We start from the raw sequence: 7,822 nt of genomic DNA, 5'->3' as shown, positions 1-7,822 counted from the left end.
CCTATAAAGGAGAAGAGGGAAAGTGCCCGAGGACGTGCGATTCACGGCAGCTTGGCTGTTTGTCTCAATTCCCAGAGCATGCCCCAGGGCAGCTGTCACTGTGGCGGGGTGGGAAGTGGATTATTGGAGTCTTTGCTGCTACAAAGATGGACGGCTTGTAAGCGGGACCTCTTCTCCTCGCAGTGACCTGGCGCGATATTGAGCAAAATAATGGTCAGAACTAACATCGCCAGGCCCCTAATGAGAAGCTGTTGACAGAAAAATCGCTCTAACATTCATCAAAAAGCCAATAAATGCCAAGGAAGGGAGCGGAAATGCAGTAGCTTATAAATTCCTTCTCGAGGGGACTCTGGAGGAGACCTGGGGGCCAGCGGACCGCACTGCCTTCACCGCGCCGCTCAAGAGGCCTCCTGAAAGTCCGGAACATCGACGGGTGGCTTACCTGGGCAGTTTTCACTTATTTATTTCTGAGGGGAGAGTATCTACAAGGAGGCCACTCCAGTCTTCGATCAGAGCATTCTGTGTTGGATACCAACAGCGGCTGAATCGCTAGCTCCGTCACGTGGCAGTCTGTGCGCCACGCCCCCGTTTGAAAGCGTTACAGGAATGAAGTACTTTGCTCAGTAACAAGCCGAATGGATTCTTCTGGGTTCCTGTCATTCCCATGGCCCACACTCTTCACGTTACAGCTGTTGCTCCGTGACAGTGTGCCTTCTTTGGTGGTGGTGGTGGGGACGGGGTGGGTATTTACTGACAGCCAAGCATGACTTAACTTCTTGACTTATACTGGTTCCTGATGGTCGTACTGAAGGAGGGACTTCGGTGGGTGAGATCTCTTTGGAAAGGGGTATTGCAGGCAACAAGTAGAAGAACTTGGCTGGGGCCGAGAAGGCCGGCAGGGATGGGCCAGTCAGCGATGGACAATAATCTCCCAACTAGGCTGGGGACAGATGGCTTGGAGGGGGTTGGGACAGTGCCGCTGGTAGAGATTTCTTATGGGGGTGTCTGGTTTCGTTGGGATGTGGTCTCATATGTGTCTGAACACTTGGTTCCCAGCTGGTGGCTCTGTCTGGGAAGGTTGTGGAATCTTTAGGAGACAGAGCCTCACTGGAGGAAGAGGGTCACTCGGGGTAAGCCTTGAGTTTTTCTAGCTGGTCCCACTCCCTGGACTGACTACCTCAGGGTCCTGCCATAGTGCCTTCCCCGCTATGGTGGAATGTGTCCCCTCTAACTATAAGACAAAATGAGCCCTTCCTTCCTTAAGTTTCTTTTCGAGCATCTTGTCACAGCAACAAGAAAAGTGACCACGACAGGGGCTGATGAAAACGCCTCAAAGTTGAGTGTGTTACACCAAAGAGCGATGAATAGGAACAATTGAATTGTATGTCTTAAGTGGGATCATTTCATGGCATGAGAATCTTCTCTTTCTTTTTTCTTTTTGGTTTTTAGAGACAGGGTTTCTCTATGTAGCTTTGGTACCCGTTGTGGAACTAGCTCTGTAGATCAGGCTGGCCTTGAACTCACAGACGTCTGCTTGCCTCTGCCTCCTGAGTGCTGGGATTAAAGGTGTGCACCACCACCATCTGGCCATATCTTTTTTAAATTTGATTTTATTTTATGTGCATTGGTGTGAGGGTTCTCTGGAACTGGAGTTATAGACAGGTGTGCTGGGACTTGAACCTGTGTCGTCTGGAAGAGCAGTCAGTGATCTTAGCTGCTGCATCATCTCTCTAACCCTGAGAATCATACCTTCCTAATGCTATTTGTGTGTGTGTGTGCGCGCGCGCGCGCGCGCGTGTGTTATGTAATGTAGGTATATGCCCTTGTATGCACATGTACACGTGTATATGTATGCTAGAGGTTAACATTGCGTGTCTTTCTTAATAGTGTCTACCTTATTTTTTTCTGAGACTTTATCTTTATGGAACTAGGAATCTGCTTGTACCTATGCTATCCACCCCCAATATCCCTAAGTGTGCTGGAGTTCAGATGCCCAATTTACATGGGTGCTGGGGATACAGTCTCAGGTCCTCGTGTTTATGAATCGGGTACTTTACTGACTAAGCCTCTCCCCAGCTCCCTAATGTAATAAATATTATTTTAAAAGCACCAGTAATTCTATCACCCCGAGGCAACCTATTAACCTAAAATGTATATAATAAAAGTGAATCCTCTTCCCCTAGACACCCCCTACTCTCTTCTAGAAAAATGAATGCTGGCAGAATACAGTGAGCTATGTGTAATACTGTATTTTATAAATTCATGTAATTTTTTTCATTCATAACACAAAGCCTACCTCTGTCTTCACAAGGGATTCTAGATGATCATTGATGTTGTAGATGTCACCTTTAGATGAAGCAGGGGCAGGTGTCCTCTGTCACGTTGACACATTGTTACACTGTTCTGTGTCCAGCACTGGTCTGTTTGTGGACTTTTTTTGGGTTTTGTTTTGTTTTGGTTTGGTTTGGTTTCTTGAGACAGGGTTTCTCTGTGGCTTTGGAATTGTCCTAAAATTCACTCTGTAGATCAGGTTGGCCTCAAACTCACAGAGATCCACCTGCCTCTGCCTCCTGAGTGCTGGGATTAAAGGCGTGCGCTACCATCACCTGGAGTGGTTTTTGTTTTTTGTTTTTTTTTTTAATTTTTGTTTCAACTAAATTTAGAAATTATTTCCCCAGATAAGCAACTATGTTATTTAAGTTGTCAAATAAATAACTTTATACTTGTCTCCCTGGATTTTGAGGTAATGGGGATTGAGGCCACGGTCTTGTGCATCCTAGGCCCTAATACTGAGCTATAGTGCCAGCCCTTGGGTTTGCTTTTTTCTTTTCTTTTTGATACTATAATAAAATTACATCATTTCTCTTTTCCCTTCTCACCTTCCAAACGCTTCCATATATGCCTCATTTTGTTCTTTCAAATCCATGACCTCTTTTTCATTGATTGTTATTGCACGCATATGTGTATATGTATATACATATTTATTTCTAAATATAACCTGCTCAGTCTGTATAGTGTTTCTTGTGTTTTTGTTTCCAGGGCTGATCATTTTGTATTATGTAGCACAAATAATAAAAACCTAAAGAAAGTTATTGGGGTTCAACACAAGTATCAGAAAAGCAAAGCAGCCAACCACTATGAGAAACCTTTTACCTCTACCAAATCTTCAGACCTAAGGAGCAAGATACTGACTCCATGAATCCTTAGACTTCACACTCCACTGAGTCCCTGTCTCTTCTACTTTGTATTCCTCTCTCCACCCAGCCATTTCACTCCTGTCTCTACCTCTCTAGTGCTGGGATTAAAGGCATGGGATCCCAAGTGTTGGGATCACCTTCGTGTGAGCTCTGTTTCTCTTTTAGACAGATTCAATCTGTGTAGCCCAGGGTGGCCTTGAACTCACAGAGATCTGTCTGCCTCTGTCTCCCAATCCTTGGATTAAAGGTGTATATTACCACTGCCTGGCCTGTATGGCTGACTGGTGTGGTTGTTTTGCCCTCTGATCTTCAGGCAAGCTTTATTTATTAACACACAAATAATGCACCACTATAGTATTGGATAGCCAATTTGTGTGCTCTTCCCTAGGGTAGACTATCTCACTCTGCCTGTAGTTCTTTGGGTAGGGTTGAACCTTCGTGGTTCTGTTTCCACTCCATCCATTTTCAACCCTTGTTTTCTTTTTTTTTTTGTTTGAAACTTTATTATTTTAATCTTAGAAGAAAGAAAAAGAGAAAGGGAAAGAGAAAGAAGGAACATGATGTGTATCTCTTAGCTTGCAAGCGAGTAGATACAGAAGGAGCAGCAGACACACCAGGCAGCTCCATTCCTGAGTGTGTGCTCCTTGTCCTTACACAGTCTCTTGTGCTAAAGCACGGCAAACAATCAGATAATTGTCCTTCCTCCTGGCTATAGGTCACTAACTTCAGATAGTTTCAGTGCAACTGGCTATCAGGTGGGGCCTGGGTGTTCATGGGGGGGGGTGGCTGTCCTGCCAGCATGACCTTCTCATTTATTTATTTATTCAAGATTTCTGCCTCCTCCCCGCCACCGCCTCCCATTTCCCTCCCCCATCAACTCTTGTTTTCTTTCTTTCTTCCTCTTTGTGTAGCCCAGGCTGGTTTGAGCCCGTTATTTTGCCCAAACTGGCTTTAAATTTATGACCCTCATGCCTCTGCTTCCCAGGCGCCAGGGTTCCAGATGTGTGGTACTACAGCTGGACTATATGTCCTTTTCATTTGTAAATAATGAAACTACAACCTTTGCTGTGTTGAGAAAAAGCAACCCTCTTCTCAAAACCCAGAATTCCTTGTGTGATGTTGATCAAATGTCTGACCGGGAAAACCATATGGACAAAATTAACACTGGAAGACCCTGTGACGAACAACTCTGGGGATAGCTGGAAGATACTTAATGTATTAATATGAGGATCATGTTGAAAATTCTAGCTAGCGGCTGTTTTGTTTAAATGGCTTGCAGGTATGCAGATGGTGACGCTCTCATAGATGGTGCTGAGTCAGCAGGATAGAACACACCCGGTCAGTTTCACACCAGAGTAGATCCCTTCTCCTAAAAGCTCAAGGGCTCCTATGGAGCAGTGCGTATGTGACTTGCTGGTTAGAGGCCAGTTGGATGGAAATTCGGAGAAAGAAGATCACACACAAAATTGATATTTCACCAAATCATAAATTTAAAATAAACTTCTACAACCACCAAAAACAAAGTTGGAATTTCCCTATTTTGGTCCTACTTCTCAGTCGGAACCCACACACGGCTCCACACTGCTTCGAAGGAATAGTTTAAACTCTGTGGTTTTTACTCAGGAACTCTGACCCTGACCTAATCCGCATGCCCCCATGGTCTCCTTTAGCACACGTCACACACCTAACCCTCCAGGGACCTTTCGTGCCTTCTGTGGCTTCTTCCTTGGTCCACATTTCCCAGGTCCACGATTACTCATCCAGACAGCTTCCTGAAGCTTCTGGTTCTCTAGCTGGGAGGAAACGCTTCCTCCTCTGGATTCAGGACTCAGGTACCTCTGTATCTGAGGGCGCCTATGTTGGGTTCCTTAGTTATTTAGGGCTTTGTTGTCTCCTCCGGAAGCATATAACGGAGAATGCTTTAGGGTGTACAGAAGACTTGATCCATATGACTTTACCAAGGATGTACACCTCACATAAGAAGACACTGAGAGGGTAGCAGGCTCACACCTAGGCTCTCGGCCCACTCTGCCACCTTTACTGGGGAAGCTTTTACCTCCCAGCTGTCCTGCATGCAAGATGTCCCATGCAAGTTCACAGCCCAGACTTGAGAGAAAGCACACTACTTCTACGGAGGACAGACCCACAATCCCAAACTCCTGCAGTCGTCCCTTGTGCGATGTCTTCCCCCTGACCTGCTAACTGACAGACTATGGCAAGGTTGATGGGATAGTCATGATTTCATGTGTGTGCTCATGTTGCACAAAACTGTAGCATCCATCTTGCTAGGAAACTGTCTTTTGTTACCTTCGATGAAGCAAACTTCCCTGCTACAGAATGTTATCTGTAGAGTGCCACACATGGGCAACAGCCAACAAGAAACAGGCCCTCAGTTTGGTAGTCTTTACGGAACTAAATGCCACCCATGATCACAGGAGATTGGAAGTGACACCTTCCCTTGACCAGCCTCAAATGAGACTATAGCCCTGGCTGATCCGTCTCTCTTTTCTCTGTGTGTGCGTGCATGCATGCGTGTGTGTGTGTGTGTGTATGTGCATGCATGTGTGTGTGTGTACAGTATGGATGCATACATGCATGATCTGTATATGGAGGTCAGAGAACAACTTCAGAGTTGGTCTGAGGCACCTTCCATCTTTTTGTTTCAGACTGAATCTCTCGCTGGCCTGTACCTTTGTTAGCTGGCGCCCAAGCTTCCAGGATCCCTCCTGTGTCCCCCTGTCATCTAGTTAATTCTGGGACTGCAGGTGTGTAACATTGAGACCTAGATTTACTTTTCTTATGTAGGTTTGGGGGATCTGAACCCAGGTCCCCATACTTCTTTCTTTGTTTTGGTTTCTTTTTTCTTTTCTTTTTCTTTTTTTCTTTGAGACAGAGTGTCTCATGTCTTCCTGGCAGTCCTGGAACTCACTATGTAGAACAGGCTGGCCTTGAACTCACAGAGATTCTCCTGCCTCTGCCTCCTAAAAGTGCTAGGATTTAAGTTGCACACCACCACGCATGATGCTCCTTACACTTACACAGCTTGTGCTTTGCCGAACGAGCTGACTCCCTCTCTTCTGGCTAAACACAAATCTTCATGAAACAAAGAAGCAGAGAAGGACTCTGAAGTCGTTTGGATTCAAGGTTTGCATAAACAGAAGAAGAAATCTTAGCTATCTTGACGGTTTCAACCCCTTTCCCGCCAACCACCCATTATACAGATATTTGGTTTTTCAAGACAGAATTTCTCTGTGTAACAACTCTAGATATCCTGGAACTTGATCTGTAGACCAGGCTGGCCTCAAACTCACAGAGTTATGCCTGCCTCTGGCATCCAAGTGCTGGGATTACAGGTGTGCGCCATCACCACCCGGCCGCCACCCATTTTCTTAAATCTCTCTGAAGACTGTTCTATCGCTGGAAGTCGAGTGTTTGGAGACTAAAACGCACATTAGTCCTGCTTTACCAAAACAAACCCAAACTCCTGCAGTCTGATTTTATCCAAGTGGAGGGGTACCGCTCTCACACGTCAACTTCAGTTTGAAGAGAACTACCACCCGACCTCCCTGACTTGAAAAAAAAACCCGGCAATTTAATTCATACTTCACTCTCTAACTGATTCAGAACTGGGGAGCTGAACACGGCAGGACGTGAAAGGAAACTGCATTGGCAGCATCTTACATCGAGCAAGCCACTCTGCAGGTCTGTTCTGCGCCAGACATTGTCACCAATAGCAAGCACTTCCTGTGCAGAAAGAACGGGCTGACATTCCATCCAAGAGACTCAGTACACAGAGCCCAGATGGTATGTCATCTTTTCATGAGCCATCATCTGGGACACGAAAAAATAAGCTTTGAGGGCTGAGGAGGTGGCTGGGTTGGCCAAGTTCTTGCTGTGTAAGAATAATGACTTGTGTTTGATCCTCTGAACCCAGGTAAAAAGTCAGGCATGGTGGGACACGTTTGTAATCCTAGTGTTTAGGCTGGGAAGGCTGAGGCTAATGGATCCCTAGAGACTGCTGGCTGGCCACTCTCACCAGCTGGCAAGCTCTAGGTCCTAGTGAGAGACTCTGCCTCAAACACAAGGTGGACAAGGCCTAAAGGACACCCCCTGAGACGGACCTCTGTTTCCATGCACATGTGCATACACACACATACACACCACACACATGCACACATGACAAAGGGAAACTAAACTTTATGCCTCAAGTGATGAAAGAAAAATCTTTGCAAGATGAAAACTTGACGTTTTCTTAAATGTTGACAAAATGAAAGTCAACTTCAATAATTAAGTTCAACATGTCAAGACATCATAACCTTGAATTAAGACAATTTGAATATCAAATTGCCCAATGCTTTCTCCTAAATATAAGAATGAAGTATGGCAGTGAGTATATTAATGGGCTGGGCCTCTAAAGGCAGCAATACCCAGGGCCTTTGTGAGGATTTCAGAGAGCCTGGGCTGCCTGAGGTCTCTTCTCATCCCTTCCAGACCAGCTGCAACTGCCCATGATTCCATCATGCGTACAACATTGCTTCAACTTTATATTTAGTTGTTTATTTGCTTATTTGTGTTTTTGTGTGCTTGAACGCAAGCACACACACTTGCACACACACACACATACA

At 45.5% G+C, this 7,822-nt stretch overlaps 1 non-coding gene across 1 annotated transcript; it reads left to right on the top strand.

Annotated features, from left to right (window-relative positions):
* The first annotated feature begins 4,306 nt into the window (after positions 1-4,306).
* LOC142849129 (small nucleolar RNA SNORD78) lies at positions 4,307-4,369 on the top strand. Its single transcript, XR_012910530.1, has one exon. It is a non-coding gene; the product is annotated as a small nucleolar RNA SNORD78 (small nucleolar RNA).
* The last annotated feature ends 3,453 nt before the right edge of the window (positions 4,370-7,822 follow it).

The sequence above is a fragment of the Microtus pennsylvanicus genome, chromosome 4, assembly GCF_037038515.1.
Source record: "Microtus pennsylvanicus isolate mMicPen1 chromosome 4, mMicPen1.hap1, whole genome shotgun sequence".
Lineage (NCBI taxonomy): Eukaryota > Metazoa > Chordata > Mammalia > Rodentia > Cricetidae > Microtus > Microtus pennsylvanicus.
Note: the sequence above shows the minus strand (reverse complement) of the source record. Positions and strands in the feature narration are given on the sequence as shown.